This window comes from Pseudorca crassidens, chromosome 4 (genome assembly GCF_039906515.1).
Source record: "Pseudorca crassidens isolate mPseCra1 chromosome 4, mPseCra1.hap1, whole genome shotgun sequence".
NCBI classification, from domain to species: Eukaryota; Metazoa; Chordata; class Mammalia; order Artiodactyla; family Delphinidae; genus Pseudorca; species Pseudorca crassidens.
This window is the reverse complement of record NC_090299.1, coordinates 106,008,367-106,024,384: the sequence shown is the minus strand read 5'-3', so window position 1 is coordinate 106,024,384 and position 16,018 is coordinate 106,008,367. Positions and strand designations below refer to the sequence as shown.

The window sequence follows — 16,018 nt, the reverse complement described above, 5'->3', positions numbered from 1 at the left end:
AATAAATTTATTTATTTATTTTTGGCTGCATTGGGTCTTCATTGCTGTGCGTGGGCTTTCTCTAGTTGCAGTGAGCGGGGGCTACTCTTCGTTGCAGTGCGTGGGATCCTCATTGCAGAGGCTTCTCTTGTTGCAGAGCACGGGCTCTGGGTGTGCGGGCTCAGTAGCTGTGGCTCACGGGCTCTAGAGTGCAGGCTCAGTAGTTGTGGCACACGGGCTTAGTTGCTCTGTGGCATGTGGTATCCTCCCGGACCAGGGCTCGAACTCGTGTCCTCTGCATTGGCAGGCAGATTCTTAACCACTGCGCCACCAGGGAAGTCCCACATAGTCTTTATTATTATCATTTTACATGGTAACATACTATTTCATCATATTATGTATAAAAAACCATTTCTCCATGGTTGGATATTGGGAACTATGTGGTTTTATGGGTAACTTAAAATAGATTTTTCATAGGTGGTATTTCAGTTCATTACATCTGGAGGAATCTGGTTTCTAGGAACCCTCTTGGGTTCAACGGACCTATAGATTTATTAAAAATGAGAGTTACCCAGTATCTATTCCACCAGCCGTTTGTAGAAGATAAATATTAGAAAGTTGGTAACATGGAATTAGTATTCTAAAAAATAGAAAAAGATAAAAAAGGAATAAAGGAATGGAAAGTGCTCTTTGGGTGTCAAGGAGAGTCAACGAGGAATTCAAGACATCAATAGAGAGATTAGTGACTATAATAATGCATTTCTGTGTTCCGTATTAGAAGACATTCGGCATAGTCTGTGCGAAATGAAGCCAGAATTCCAAGTAGAAATGGAATAACTTTAAGAAAACTTTTCTTGGCACTGTAAGCTCACACATGTACTTTTATATGCTACAAAGTTGAAAAAAAAAGAAAGAAAATTCTGAAGTCCTGAGGCCATAGCTATAAAAAAAATTAAGGTTTTAAAGTAGATTTGTGAGAGTAAGAAAACATGTGTTACGGTACGCTGCTGTTCTATATGGTGCTTTTGCATGCTGGCAAATGTTCTGCTTCTGCTAATGTGAACAATTATTTTTGCTGGCAGAAATAGTTCAAATAAAAGTAGAAGCAAGCCACCATTTCTTAACGTAGTAAAGCTGAAAATTTCAAACATTTAATGAAAATTTTTTACACATTTATTTCATCGCTATTCAAGGGAAGTAGTAGGCATTCCATGAAAGTTTGTGTTTATGACAAAAGTAAATTGCTAGTGTAAAGGTATTTGGAGGCTAAAAGTATGATAAATAGGAGATGATGTAGAAAGAAACAAGTGTATCTATTTAAAAAAATTATTATTATTAGCTTCAGCCTTCTCTGACTGTGACAAAACTAGGTGAGTCTGGAAAAGACAGGGCGAGTAGACTACCAAATATTCATTCATTTCTTCTTTGTGTTTAACGGAAACTGAATTTTGCTCAGTGCGTCCATGGGTCCAGATAAAATACTTTCCCAGACCTGCTTGCAGTTAGGGGTGACTACATGACATTTTCAGCTGATGAAATAATTAACACAACCTTCTAGGTTCTTTCCCTTTGCTCTTTCTTCCTTCTCATTTTTGCCTGGAAAGCAGGTAGTGAGGGTGAAGGTAATGGCCAACCTGAGAACATCTCACAGCAAGGTGAGGAATTAAGCTTCATAATGAGAATGGGGGAGTGAAAAAGAAGTAGGATCTTGGGGCACCGATGACACCATGGAACCACTGGACCACTCTTCTCTGTACTTCGTTTTATGTGAGGCAAATTATGTGAGGCTGTTTGGTTAAGCCACTGTCATCAGATTTCTGTTACATCCAGTGCACACAAATCCTAAATGATGCAAAGCCCTTGATATAGTCTCTTTTTGTAACCTATATTTTTATTTATAAAGTATCCATTATGATAATGATGTGTTTAAGGATTTTTGTTCTCAAACCCTCTCAGCTATTAATTACATTAATGAGTTAACATTTGTAAAGTATTTCCTCTTGCTCATCACTGTATTTAATGCCAAAGTGTCTGACACATTGTGTGCACTTAATAAATACATATTTACAGGCAATTTGGAAAGTTGTTTTGGCAAATTGTGTGTATATATACACACACACATTTGCACACATATCTTTACATAAATGTATATATGAGCAAACATTGTATATAGTTATAATTATAAATTATGTGTTTAAAAATACTTGTAGGACTTTAAAATACTCAGATATGAAAGAATTACTCTATGAGAATAATTGCCACTATTTATTTACTTTCCAATTAGGATTTGTATATGGCTGTGATAATGGACATTTTTGTGTTGCGTGAACTCTAAGGTTTTAGACAAACATAAGAGAACTGATTGGCTGAAAGGGAGTTAAGGAAACAGTGACTTTGGATTCCCTCCAGCAACATTTGTCAGACCACCTGAATAAGCATTCTGCACAAATCAGACAAAACAAAACACACAGGATTTTAAACTCAGGTACTTTTGGAAATACAGAGTGTTATACCATTCTTTTCCTGGTGGTTCAAGGTCCATTAAAGTTGCCTGCAGTAGAGAAATCTGTTCAACTTTGTTTAATCCAGCATTTCCCAATCTTTTGTGTGATTATGAAACCCTTCTTCCAAGTTACGTCAATTAATACCCATTGGAAATATGTGACGGATACTCTGGGAAACCCTATAATACAGGGACCAGAAACATGTAAAATTACCACTAGTATTTAGTATTGACCTAGAAAGTCTAATGCAGTTAAATAATAATCAGAAATAAGACATATGATTTTTGGAAAAGGGGAAAAAAATTAAGACTTTTTACAGAAGACAGAAATTCCTATTTTACCGTGAGAGTGGGATATTTACTTTGTTCTCTACTTTATCTCTGATGGCCAGAGTACCTGTGTAACACATAGGTGCTCAATAAATACTTGTTGGTGGAAGGAAGGCTTAATGAAGAGAGGAAATCTCATGAGAAACCAGTACGCCAGAGAAACACCCTGGGAGATCTGTCCAAGAGCCATGGCTCTGTGAGCTTTCTGGAGATGTGAACATGCCTCACATACTGCTTTTTCTCCAAATTTTCATTGTTTGGAATTTTGAGATTTATAAAAATCCAGTGATAGAAAATATGTGGACTTGATAGCTATCAATCAGATTCCTTCTCAACATAGTACTCCAGGAAAAACAAAACAAAACATAGTACTCCAGGTAACTACTACCAATTGATTGGAGTAGACAAGAGACCTTATTGCCATCTATAATGTAAGACTTAATATTCTTTTTTTTTTTTTTTTTTTTTTTTTGCGGTACACGGGCCTCTCACTGCCGCGACCTCTCCCGTTGCAGAGCACAGGCTCCGGGACGCGCAGGCTCAGCGGCCACGGCTCACGGGCCCAGCCGCTCCGCGGCATGTGGGATCTTCCTGGACCGGGGCACGAACCCACGTCCCCTGCATCAGCAGGTGGACTCCCAACCACTGCGCCACCAGGGAAGCCCAAGACTTCATATTCCTTTTTTCCTGGTCAAATAACTTCAATTATTTTATAATCAGCAGACTCACCTCCCTAGCATTGGCTGAAGACAGGTGATTTTTTCCCCCTCAAATACTGTTGTGGTAGTTTTAAAATAATCACAATTTCTTTGACATTTCTCTCTTTGATGGAGGGAAACTAGTTCCCCTTCCATTGAGTATAGACTGGAGTGGACTTAGTGAATCTCTTCTAATAAAAAGAATATAATGGGAGTGACAGTGTGAAATTTTGAAGACTAGCTATAAAAGGCACTGTGACTTACTGCTAATTCTCTTTCTCTCTCTCTCTGTTTCTGTCTCTTTCTCAGATGATTCACTGTGGGAAAGTTAGCTGCCACATGGCAAGAAACCAAGGCCTCCTGCAGATAGACATATGTGAGCCACCCAGCAGGGCTCCTCCAGCCCCAGTCAGGCCTTCAGGTGAGACTGCAGCATCTGCCAACGTTGTAACTACAACCTAATGAGGGGCTCTGAGCCAGAGCCACCCAGATAAGCCGCTTCTGAATTCCTGACCCTGAATAGAAACTGAATAATACATGTTTACTGTTTAAACCACTACGTTTCAGAGTAATGTTTAATGTGTAAAAGGATAACAATACAATTATATTAAAGTTTTTTAAAGAAATAAAACTCATTTACAGCCTCTTTTAAAACACCTTCTCCTGTATTCCCAATTTCACCACGTTGGTGTTGCCGACTTTGCTACTTATGCAGCAATACCTGCTTTTTTCTTTCTTCCAAAGCAGGGTCAGAAAACCCTTTTTATAGAGGGCCAGATAGTAAATAGTTTAGGCCTTGTAGTCCGTGTGGTCTCTGGCGCAATTACTCAACTCTGCCCTTGTAGCATGAAAGCAGCTGTAGACAATATTTAAATGAATGAGTGTGGCTACGTTCTAATAAAAGTTTATTTATGGGCGTTGAAATTTGAATTTCACATAATTTTCACATCACGAAATGTCATTTTTCTTTTGACTTTTTTCACCCACTCAAAAATGTAAAAGCCATTCTTAACTTGTAGGTCACTTAAAACCAGGCAATGGGCCAGATTTGGCCCATGGTGTAGTTTGCCAATTCCTGTACTAAAGTAATAGAATTCTTGATATTTAGCTGGCACATGGGTGCCCAAAATAAAGACAACATTTTTTTCAGACAGTAGCCATGTAACCACACTATGGTTAATGGGAATTAGGTATAAATGATATGTAAAAAATTTGAGTCATGCTCTTAAAGGGAGGTGGTGGATTCTCCCCTTTTACTCCCCCCCTTTCACTTCCCACTGGCTAGAATGAAGGTCACCTTGGACCGTGTGGATGGCAGAAATGTCCTTGATATAACAAAGAGAAAGAGCCAGAATTCCTGCCTCTGGGCCATGTGCAGTCACACTGTTATGAGAATGACAAGTCAGACTACAATTGTTTTGTACAGGGACCTCTGTTTTTAATTCCTTTTCACACTTTGCCAAATCTATATTCTAACTAATTCAGCTGGTTAGACTTTGGCTAACATCTCTAAATGTAATGACAGGTTAATGTGTAGTACTTTCAAGAAGCACTGCAGACAGTGATTAACAGCTATGTGTGGAGTTAAAAAATTCATTCTTGGTTCCTTATCAAGTCAGGATAGTCTGGATATAGGACAGCTTTGATGTTTCTAAAACCAGAATTTCTAAATAATTGCAGGTGTTTGCCTTTTCTTCTGATTGTTGATTTCCTGTAGTTTGGAAGTGAATATGTCTTTGTATTCCTTTTCTCCTCCGTCTATCACACTTATGGCCAAGGCAGGAACATTATTAATTGGGAGAAACATAAACAATTTACTCCTTATAATCTCTGAGGAATAATTAATGCACATTGTCTTTTGTGGAGCTTATTTATATAAATGAATAGGTCTAAAAGTTCACCCTCCCGCCGCCCCCGTGGTCCTATGGATTTTCTCAGTTATATGATAGCTGAAAGAAATTGTAGGTATAAGAGACATACTTATCTTGTGAGCATATTATATTTTCCCCAGCAGAACTTGGGGGGTCCCAGGCTGTGAACGACAGTGGAAAAATGATCCCACAGTCTCAAAGTCTGGAAACCACTCTGAGACTCATCAGCCACCACTTGGCAGCACCAAAGGATCAGGCATTGTCCAAACACAATTGTTGTGAGCTCTCGTGCTGACGTACAGTATTTCCCATTCATCTCTTTCCCCCTTTTCTCTCCTTTTTCTTCTCTCCCCGCCAGAAACCAAACTAGCTTGGCCTAGTCTTCCAAGTGCTGGCTGCTGGTGTCCCCGAGAGATTTCAGGGAGAAGCAGTCTTGGCCGAGGGTTAGAGCCAGAGGCCGACAGGGGAAGGGAACAATGTCTGGGTTTTGAGAACAGCTGGAGCTTCGGAGGGAGAAAAGCAGCTTGGCAAATGAGGAAAGAATGTGCTTGTCACTTCAAGAGGCAAGAAACTTCGATTTCCCTCCTGCCTCTGCCAACAAGTGTTTATTGGAAAGGACAGAGTGGTGGTGATGGCAGGTGACTTTGGTTTGGATTTTATGGAATTTTTCGTGTTTATTTTACCTTTTCAAAGAAAAGATAAATGTACAAATCCCACAGTTAACTATTCTGAATTCTGCTTGTGTTTTTATTGGAGAAGTGAGTGTTGTTCCTCAGAGTTATTTTTAAGAATGCCACCCCTGGCCCATTTTGAAACTCTGCTTGCTTTCCTTGCATGTAAGCTAATATATGTGATAGGGATTTTGGAGAAAAGTAGCAGAGTGTATTTAAATGGAAAGTGAAGGCCCAAGGGAGAAAAGATCCTGTTCTGAGAACACGAGAGAATTTACAGTTGGAGGAATCAGATGGGCCCATTTAGACAAAATAGGAAAGTTTTAGCTGAAACCAAAGGTGAGCTTATGAGAAGTTTGACATAGTTGGGGGGAAAAATTTTTAAGATGTCATACTCTTTGGTCATGTTTTGATTTCTCTCTGATTTTCTTGGATTCTTATGGAAATGGATAGAACAACAGAGACTGTTTTCCCATTCTGAATTCCATTCGTTAGACTTGGAAAGTGTGACCTGATTTTAAGTATCCCTTTTAAAATGAACAAAAAGACAATCCAATATTAATATTTGAAAAATAATGTTACCATTTTAAAATCTCTTTCCTCCCTTTCTGAACTCTCAACATTTTTGCCTACTTTCAGAATTCTCCCTTTAATTGTACTTAACTGCTGTTTTTTTAAATTTGGCAGTGGGAATGTTGGTTAGTTGGATCTTGGGACATAAATACATCTAAAAGTTAAAATGGGGAATAAATGGGAGTATAGGGAAGGGAAAAACTATTTCTTGAGTTCTACCTGTGTGACAGACCCCTTTACTAGGTCCTTTCCTTGTTAGAATCTGTAAAGTAAGAATTATTATGACCATTTTAAAGAAGGGAGACTGAGGCTCAGTGAGGGTCTTTATAACTTGTCTAATATTACCTGATATTCTATTCATGGTAAAGTCAAGTTATCTGGATTTAAACTTAGTTTTGATTCCAAAGTCCACATTCTTTCCAGTGCCCCGATTTTGTCCACATAATAATATCTGGGTTGATTATGTTTAAACTGATTAATCATTAAAAATTTATTGATCAGAAGTAACCTGTATATATTAATTAGGATTCCCCTTTTGCTGGTGTGTTGTGATTCTAGGTAATGAGACTTTATTACAAGGATTCAAGGGACTACAGAGTCTTCAACTATATAGTTACTTTGCATCTCCAAATTTCCAAGACTGGAATTAGTACTCTCAAGAAAAAAATAATCTGATGTGGTCTCTTGTCATTACCCACGATGAAGTTCCTGGCCTGGCAAGGTTCACCAAACCACTTCAGACATGGTGGCTTCCTCCACATCCAAACTGTGCAATAACTTACCTTTAACTTGGGCACTCTTTTCTGAGGCCAGAGTAGAAGTTTCACAAGGCATATCTGGTGTAAATCATTGCAAATTTTTTGGAGGAAGTGTCTCTTAGGGCTGCTGTTCTTAGAAGGAGATTATGAGCAAAGCAGGAACTTGGAATTTTGTACCTCTTTCCCAGCACGTGAAGAAACAAACTGGATGTAAAGAAGTCATGAAAAGAAGCCAGTGAGGGCTTCCCTGGTGGCGCAGTGGTTGAGAATACACCTGCCAATGCAGGGAACACGGGTTCAAGCCCTGGTCCGGGAAGATTCCACATGCCACGGAGCAACTAAGCCCGTGCGCCACAACTACTGAGCCTGCCCTCTAAGGCCTGCGAGCCACAACTACTGAGCCCTCATGCCACAACTACTGAAGCCCACGGGCCTAAAGCCCGTGCTTTGCAACAAGAGAAGCCACCACAGTGAGAAGCCCGTGCACGCAAAAAAGAGTAGCCCCTGCTCACAGCAACTAGAGAAAGCCCGTGCACAGCAACGAAGACCCAACGCAGCCAAAAAATAAATAAATAAAAAACAAAGAGCCTCTCCTGTGGGTTGACACAATTTTTTTTTTTTTTTGAGTATCTGCTTTACGTGAATCATGGTGAGAATATTAAGAATCATTTTAGAAACTGGAAAAATTCTTAACCCAGAGAGATCATTGCTTTGCATTGCTGTGTTTCCACATACAGTAAATTCAATACAAACATGGCTTAGGGAGTATCTTAACCACTCTGGAAATGTAGAAGTATTTCTTATAATCCAGAATATTTAATTAATCAGAACTTCAATTCCCCAAGCATTCTGAGTAATCAGTATTTTCCTTTGTGAGTTTCAGATGAAGAATCATTTGCATGATGACATATCTGGGTTGTTCAATACACTTTCTTCTGAATCTTTCTTTAGCATGATGTGAGGTATACTTGGGAAATGTGCATTTAAACAGTAACAGCAGTGATTGTAGTGAATTCCAAGTGGGGATTTCATGCTCTAATTTCCATGAATTGAGGGGTAATATTTTTACGTTATTGTTTTCTATAATAAAACCTAAACCCAGCTGCACATGTCTGGCAATTTAAAAGTTTCAATAAACTAATGCTTGATAATAATACTGACCTATTTCTCCTAAGGATTAAATAAGTAGAGGTTTTATTTTACAACTACTTTTTAAAATAGTGTGTTATCATGTAGAACCAATGCTACGGGTATAATAGAACTTTGCTGTTAAGTCAATTGAGTAAAACATGTACAGAGTTTTTTCTCTTGGCCAACACTCTCCTTTATAGGGCAAAGCAGATCAGAACAGTTGACCAGGGTGTTATATCTGCATAGGCCCCACATTGCTCTCGTCTTTTTTGTAAAATCGAATATATCTTTTTTTTTAACATCTTTATTGGAGTATAATTGCTTTACAATGGTGTGTTAGTTTCTGCTTTACAACAAAATGAATCAGTTATATATATACATATGTTCCCATATCTCTTCCTTCTTGCGTCTCCCTCCCTCACACCCTCCCTATCCCACCCCTCCAGGCGATCACAAAGCACTGAGCTGATCTCCCTGTGCTATGCGGCTGCTTCCCACTAGCTATCTACCTTACGTTTGGTAGTGTATATATGTCCATGCCTCTCTCTCGCTTTGTCACAGCTTGCCCTTCCCCCTCCCCATATCCTCAAGTCCATTCTCTAGTAGGTCTGTGTCTTTGTTCCTGTCTTACCCCTAAGTTCTTCATGACATTTTTTTCCTCTTAAATTCCATATATATGTGTTAGCATACGGTATTTGTCTCTCTCTTTCTGACTTACTTCACTCTGTATGACAGACTCTAGGTCTATCCACCTCATTACAAATAGCTCAATTTCATTTCTTTTTATGGCTGAGTGATATTCCATTGTATATATGTGCCACATCTTCTTTATCCATTCATCCGATGATGGACACTTAGGTTGTTTCCATCTCCGAGCTATTGTAAATAGAGCTGCAATGAACATTTTGGTACATGACTCTTTTTGAATTATGGTTTTCTTAGGGTATATGCCCAGTAGTGGGATTGCTGGGTCATATGGTAGTTCTATTTGTAGCTTTTTAAGGACCCTCCATACTGTTCTCCACAGTGGCTGTATCAATTTACATTCCCACCAACAGTGCAAGAGGGTTCCCTTTTCTCCACACCCTCTCCAGCATTTATTGTTTCTAGATTTTTTGATGATGGCCATTCTGACTGGTGTGAGATGATATCTCATTGCAGTTTTGATTTGCATTTCTCTAATGATTAGTGATGTTGAGCATTCTTTCATGTGTTTGTTGGCAGTCTGTGTATCTTCTTTGGAGAAATGTCTATTTAGGTCTTCTGCCCATTTTTGGATTGGGTTGTTTGTTTTTTTGATATTGAGCTGCATGAGCTGCTTGTATATTTTGGAGACTAATCCTTTGTCAGTTGCAAATATTTTCTCTCATTCTGAGGGTTGTCTTTTCGTCTTGTTTATGGTTTCCTTTGCTGTGCAAAAGCTTTGAAGTTTCATTAGGTCCCATTTGTTTATTTTTGTTTTTATTTCCATTTCTCTAGGAGATGGGTCAAAAAGGATCTTGCTGCGATTTATGTCATAGAGTGTCCTGCCTGTGTTTTCCTCTAAGAGTTTGATAGTTTCTGGCCTTACATTTAGGTTTTTAATCCATTTTGAGCTTATTTTTGTGTATGGTGTTAGGGAGTGATCTAATTTCATACTTTTACATGTAGCTGTCCAGTTTTCCCATCACCATTTATTGAAGAGGCTGTCCTTTCTTCACTGTACCTTCCTGCCTCCTTTATCAAAGATAAGGTGACCATATGTGCATGGGTTTATCTCTGGGCTTTCTGTCCTGTTCCATTGATCTATATTTCTGTTTTTGTGCCAGTACCATACTGTCTTGATTACTGTAGCTTTGTAGTATAGTCTGAAGTCAGAGAGCCTGATTCCTCCAGCTCCATTTTTCATTCTCAAGATTGCTTTGGCTATTCAGGGTCTTTTGTGTTTCCATACAAATTGTGAAATTTTTTGTTCTAGTTCTGTGAAAAATGCCCGTGGTAGTTTGATAGGGATTGCATTGAATCTGTAGATTGCTTTGGGTAGTAGAGTCATTTTCACAATGTTGATTCTTCCAATCCAAGAACATGGTATATCTCTCCATCTATTTGTATCATCTTTAATTTCTTTCACCAGTGTCTTATAATTTTCTGCATACAGGTCTTTTGTCTCCTTAGGTAGGTTTATTCCTAGATATTTTATTCTTTTTGTTGCAATGGTAAATGGGAGTGTTTTCTTGATTTCACTTTCAGATTTTTCATCATTAGTGTATAGGAATGCTAGAGATTTCTGTGCATTAATTTTGTATCCTGCTACTTTACCAAATTCATTGATTAGCTCTAGCGGTTTTCTGGTAGCATCTTTAGGATTCTCTATGTATAGTATCATGTCATCTGCAAACAGTGACAGCTTTACTTCTTCTTTTCAGATTTGGATTCCTTTAATTTCCTTTTCTTGTCTGATTGTTGTGGCTAAAACTTCCAAACCTATGTTGAATAAGAGTGGTGAGAGTGGGCAACCTTGTCTTGTTCCTGATCTTAGTGGAAAAGGTTTCAGTTTTTCACCATTGAGGATGATGTTGGCTGTGGGTTTGTCATATATGGCCTTTATTATGTTGAGGAAAGTTCCCTCTATGCCTACTTTCTGCAGGGTTTTTATCATAAATGGGTGTTGAATTTTGTCGAAAACTTTCTCTGCATCTATTGAGATGATCATATGGTTTTTCTCCTTCAGTTTGTTAATATGGTGTATCACGTTGATTGATTTGCGTATATTGAAGAATCCTTGCATTCCTGGAATAAACCCCACTTGACCATGGTGTATGATCCGTTTAATGTCCAGTTGGATTCTGTTTGCTAGTATTTTGTTGAGTATTTTTGAATCTATGTTCATCAGTGATATTGGCTTGTAGTTTTCTTTCTTTGTGACATCCCTGTCTGGTTTTGGTATCAGGGTGATGGTGGCCTCGTAGAATGAGTTGGGGAGTGTTCCTCCCTCTGCTATATTTTGGAAGAGTTTGAGAAGGATAGGTGATAGCTCTTCTCTAAATGTTTGATATAATTTGCCTGTGAAGCCATCTGGTCCTAGGCTTTTGTTTGTTGGAAGATTTTAAATCACAGTTTCAATTTCAGTGCTTTTGATTGGTCTGTTCATATTTTCTATTTCTTCCTGATTCAGTCATGGCAGGTTATGCATTTCTAAGAATTTGTCCATTTCTTCCAGGTTGTCCATTTTATTGGCATAGAGTTGCTTGTAGTAATCTCTCATGATCTTTTGTATTTCTGCAGTGTCAGTTGTTACTTCTCCTTTTTCATTTCTAATTCTATTGATTTGAGTCTTCTCCCTTTTTTTCTTGATGAGTCTGGCTAATGGTTTATCAATTTTGTTTATCTTCTCAAAGAACCAGCTTTTAGTTTTATTGATCTTTGCTATTGTTTCCTTCATTTCTTTTTCATTTATTTCTGATCTGATTTTTATGATTTCTTTCCTTCTGCTAACTTTGGGGTTTTTTTGTTCTTCTTTCTCTAACTGCTTTAGGTGCAAGGTTAGGTTGTTTATTCGAGATGTTTCCTGTTTCTTAAGGTAGGATTGTATTGCTATAAACTTCCCTCTTAGAACTGCTTTTGCTGCATCCCATAGATTTTGGGTCGTCGTGTCTCCATTGTCATATGTGTCTAGGTATTTTTTATGGCTGAGTAATATTCCATTGTATGTATATGCCATATTCTGTTTATCCACTCATCTGCTGATTGTCTTTGATTAATTTTTAAAATGGAAAATTACTTAATAAATACAGCCCAATAAAAAATACTTTCAACATGGGATTCAAAAGGGAAAATATTAAGATTATGAGATATAAACTCTGTATAGCAACCACTGGATCTCCAATGACTAGTATATTTTATGGCACATAGTAGATACTCAACAGATATTTATTGCATGAGTGAATGAATAAACCACTGTAATATGTTAAAAACTGACTTAAACATAGAATAAATGCTCTCTATTGCACAAACCCAAGTAAAAGACAGAGCGCAAGGGAGCTCAATAGCATCTACCGAGGTCAATCATAAGGGCACAAAGCAGAACGGAGAAGGGTGGATCTGGAGGGGTGAACTGAGAAAGCCAACATATGCATCAAGAGTCACTCAAGTCGTAAGTGGGCAAGTGGCTGCATCTCTTATTCAGGGCTGTGTAAGCATGAGTGTGCTTCCCCTCATTAAACCTCTTATATTCTGGCTATTAATGTAAGGAGTTAAAAATAGCATATAAAAACTAATTATTTTGATTAATATACAGTTACATTTTTGGAAACTGGGGAAATTTAAGGCCCACAGAGTGACAGTAATGTGAAACTTTAGAAAAATTGAAACTTACCACACAATGTACATCATATGCCCTAGATCTGATTGCAAAGAAGCAAAATGAAATTAATAGAAATTTTGCCAGTTTAAGGACTCTGGGAAAAGATCTTGTGCTGAAAGAACTCACTACACTTTTGCAAACATAAATCAACTTTAAGACATAATTTTCCTCGAATGGTTAAAGAATGAATGTCCTTGTTAACCTATTTTATGGACATAATCAGAACACTTTCACCACCCAAAGCACTGTTTCGTTATTCTGCAGATTGTAATGAATTTGCTCTGCTTTAGAATTGCCTTATGTCCCATATGCTATAATTTTTTAAGCTGGGAGTAATTTCATGATGCTTTTATTTAGCTAGCTTAAGATTTAAACATAAATGCTTATAAATAATTTTTTGACAATACTTTTGTGATTTATGGACTTGCCAGGAAATAGATGTAGTCTATATACAGAGCAGTTTGACATATTTTATTGAGAGAGAGAAAATTAAGAGGTTGGGAGAAAGAAACATACGTGAGTAAAAAACATGTAAATCATATATGGGAAATGGCTAAAGAAATGGATGTAATTTAACTTAAATAAGGGGTGTTTGAAGACCAATTAATATGGAATTAGTATGCTGACTAGATCTTTCTCTTTACTAAGGGCACAGGATAATGAACTTAAAAATATAAGTTAAGGATATGATTACTGGATTCAAATAGACTTGGGTAAGAGTCCCATCTCCAAACACTTGCTAGCAGATTATAACTTTGGCAGATTCCTTAATTATCTGACCTTCAGTTTTCCCATATGAAAATACAGATAATAACAATAATTACCTTATCACATTGTGGGGAGGATTGAATGGGCTCAAATCTGCCCCCTGATGCACAGCAAACATCCAATAAACGTAAGCTACTTTTATTGTTCAAAGTCAAGGACAAGTTAAATATTGGAGAGGATCATCAAAGGAGTAAGTCCTTCCCTTGAGAGCAGTTGAGGATATGAGAGGGTCATCTCTGTCTGCAAGCAACATTCTTCTCCAGGTGATCCATTTATGTATTTTTCTAGTCCACAATCCTAGAAGTAAGCTATAAATAAGGAGCAACTGTTGTAAAAATACTTTTTATACTCTTTCAGTGTTGGCTTGTTATCTCTGGGAAGGAAAATTTTGCTACTGAAATTTCATGTTTGTCACTCTGAAAGTGGGTTGGAATCAGCCTGGCTGCTGATGGGACTATACCGACGTTTCCAGTTGGGAGTCAGTGTCTGAGGCATATGGTGCTCTTCATGCCCTGCTCTTATCTCTCGGGCAAGCCTCACTATTTCAGTGAGACCAGCCATATCTGCCAGTATTTTCTCCAAAGACAAGGATGTCTACTTTGCCTGGGCATATGGCAGGTGGAAGGGCCAGGGGATTGACACTCCAGGAGTAGCCCTCACCGATGACTGTTGGAGTTGGTGGATGAGTTCTTGAACTTCTTTACTCCTTGGGTGAGAAAATATTCATTTACACTGTTTTCCCATGGGAACCATCCCAGTCACTCACATGGGACTGGCTTGATAATTCACCTTTATTGGCTGCCTTATCTTCCTTGGCTCCTTTCCCCTACTCCCCCTCCAGTGTTTGGGGTCACCTCTCAAGTAAATGGCTTGCATTAAAAATTCTTGTTTCAGAGTCTGCTTTGAGGGGAGCCAAACTGAGGCAGGGTATCAGTGACTTTCTTTCGTAATTTATTTATTTTCCAGCTTAATTGACATATAATTGACACACAACTGTGTAAGTTTAAGGTGAAAAATGTATTGATTTGATAACATATATATTGCATCTTTCATGTTTTCATCACAATACAGATCATAAGAGATTTGATGCAAATGGGAAAGGATGGGATTTATGGGGGAACTGGAAAGAATGTCCATTCATTTTAATTACAAACATGTTATTTAATACAGGCATACCTTGGAGATATGGCAGGTTTGGTTCCAGACCACCACAATAAAGTGAATACAGCAGTAAAGCAAGTCACACGAATTTTTTGTATTCCCAGTACATATATAAAAGTTATGTTACATTGTACTGTAGTGTATTAAGTGTGCAACAGCATTATGTCTAAAAAAATAATATACAGACCTTAATTAGAAAATACCTTATTGCTAAAAAATGCCAACCATATTCTGAGCCCTCAGTGAGTCCTAATCTTTTTGCTGGTGGAGGCTCTTGCCTCGATGCTGACGGCTGCTCACTGATGAGGGTGGTGGCTGCTGAAGCTTGGAGTGGCCGTGACAGCTTCATAAAATAAGACACCAGTGAAGTTTGCTGCACTGATTGACACTTCCTTCCACAGACAATTTCTCTGCAGCATGTAATGCTGTTTGACAGCATTTTACCCACAGTAGAACTTCTTTAAAAATTAGAGTCAATCCTTTCAAACCCTGCTGCTGCTTTATCAACTAAGTTTATGTAATACTGTAAATCCTTTGTTGGCATGTCAATAATTTTCACAGCATCTTCACCAGGAGTAGATTTTAGCTCAAGAAACTACTTTCTTTGCTCATCCTCATTCATTAAAATTTTATCGTGAGATTGCAGCAATTCAGCCACATCTTCAGGCTCCACTTCTAATTCTAGTTCTCTTGCTATTTCTGCCACGTCTGCAGTTACTTCCTCCACTGAAGTCTTGAACCCCTTAAAGTCATCAATGAGGGTTGGAATCAACTTCTAAACTCTTGTTAATGTTGGTATATTGACCTCTTCCCAGGAATCACAAATGTTGTTAATGGCATCCAGAATGATGAATCCTTATCAGAAGGTTTTCAGTTGACTTTGTCCAGATCCATCAGAGGAATCACTATGGCAGCTATAGCCTTATGAAATTTACTACTTAAATAATAAGACTTGAAGTTGAAATTACTTGTTGATCCATAGGATGCAGAGTGGATTTTTATTTGTTAATAGACATGGAAACAGCATTAATCTGTTGTAACACCTCCATCAGAGCTGTTGGGTGATCAGGTGCATTGTCATTGAGCAGTAGTATTTTGAAAGGAATTTTTTCTGAGCAGTAGATCTCAACAGTGGGCTTAAAATATTCAGTAAATCATGTTGTCAACAGATGTGCTGTCATCCAGGCTTTGTTATTCCATTTATAGAGTACAGGCAGAGTAGATTTAGCATAA

General features: G+C 38.1%; 1 long non-coding RNA gene across 2 annotated transcripts; it reads left to right on the top strand.

Moving 5' to 3' along the window:
• The first annotated feature begins 627 nt into the window (after positions 1-627).
• LOC137223787 (uncharacterized) lies at positions 628-8,863 on the top strand. Of its 2 annotated transcripts, XR_010943063.1 has the most exons (5): positions 628-1,746; positions 2,264-2,464; positions 3,820-3,931; positions 5,740-6,019; positions 7,184-8,863. It is a non-coding gene; the product is annotated as an uncharacterized lncRNA (long non-coding RNA). The 2 variants fall into 2 exon arrangements; XR_010943062.1 differs by having other exon boundaries at positions 642-2,464; positions 7,184-8,860.
• Positions 8,864-16,018: the final 7,155 nt, after the last annotated feature.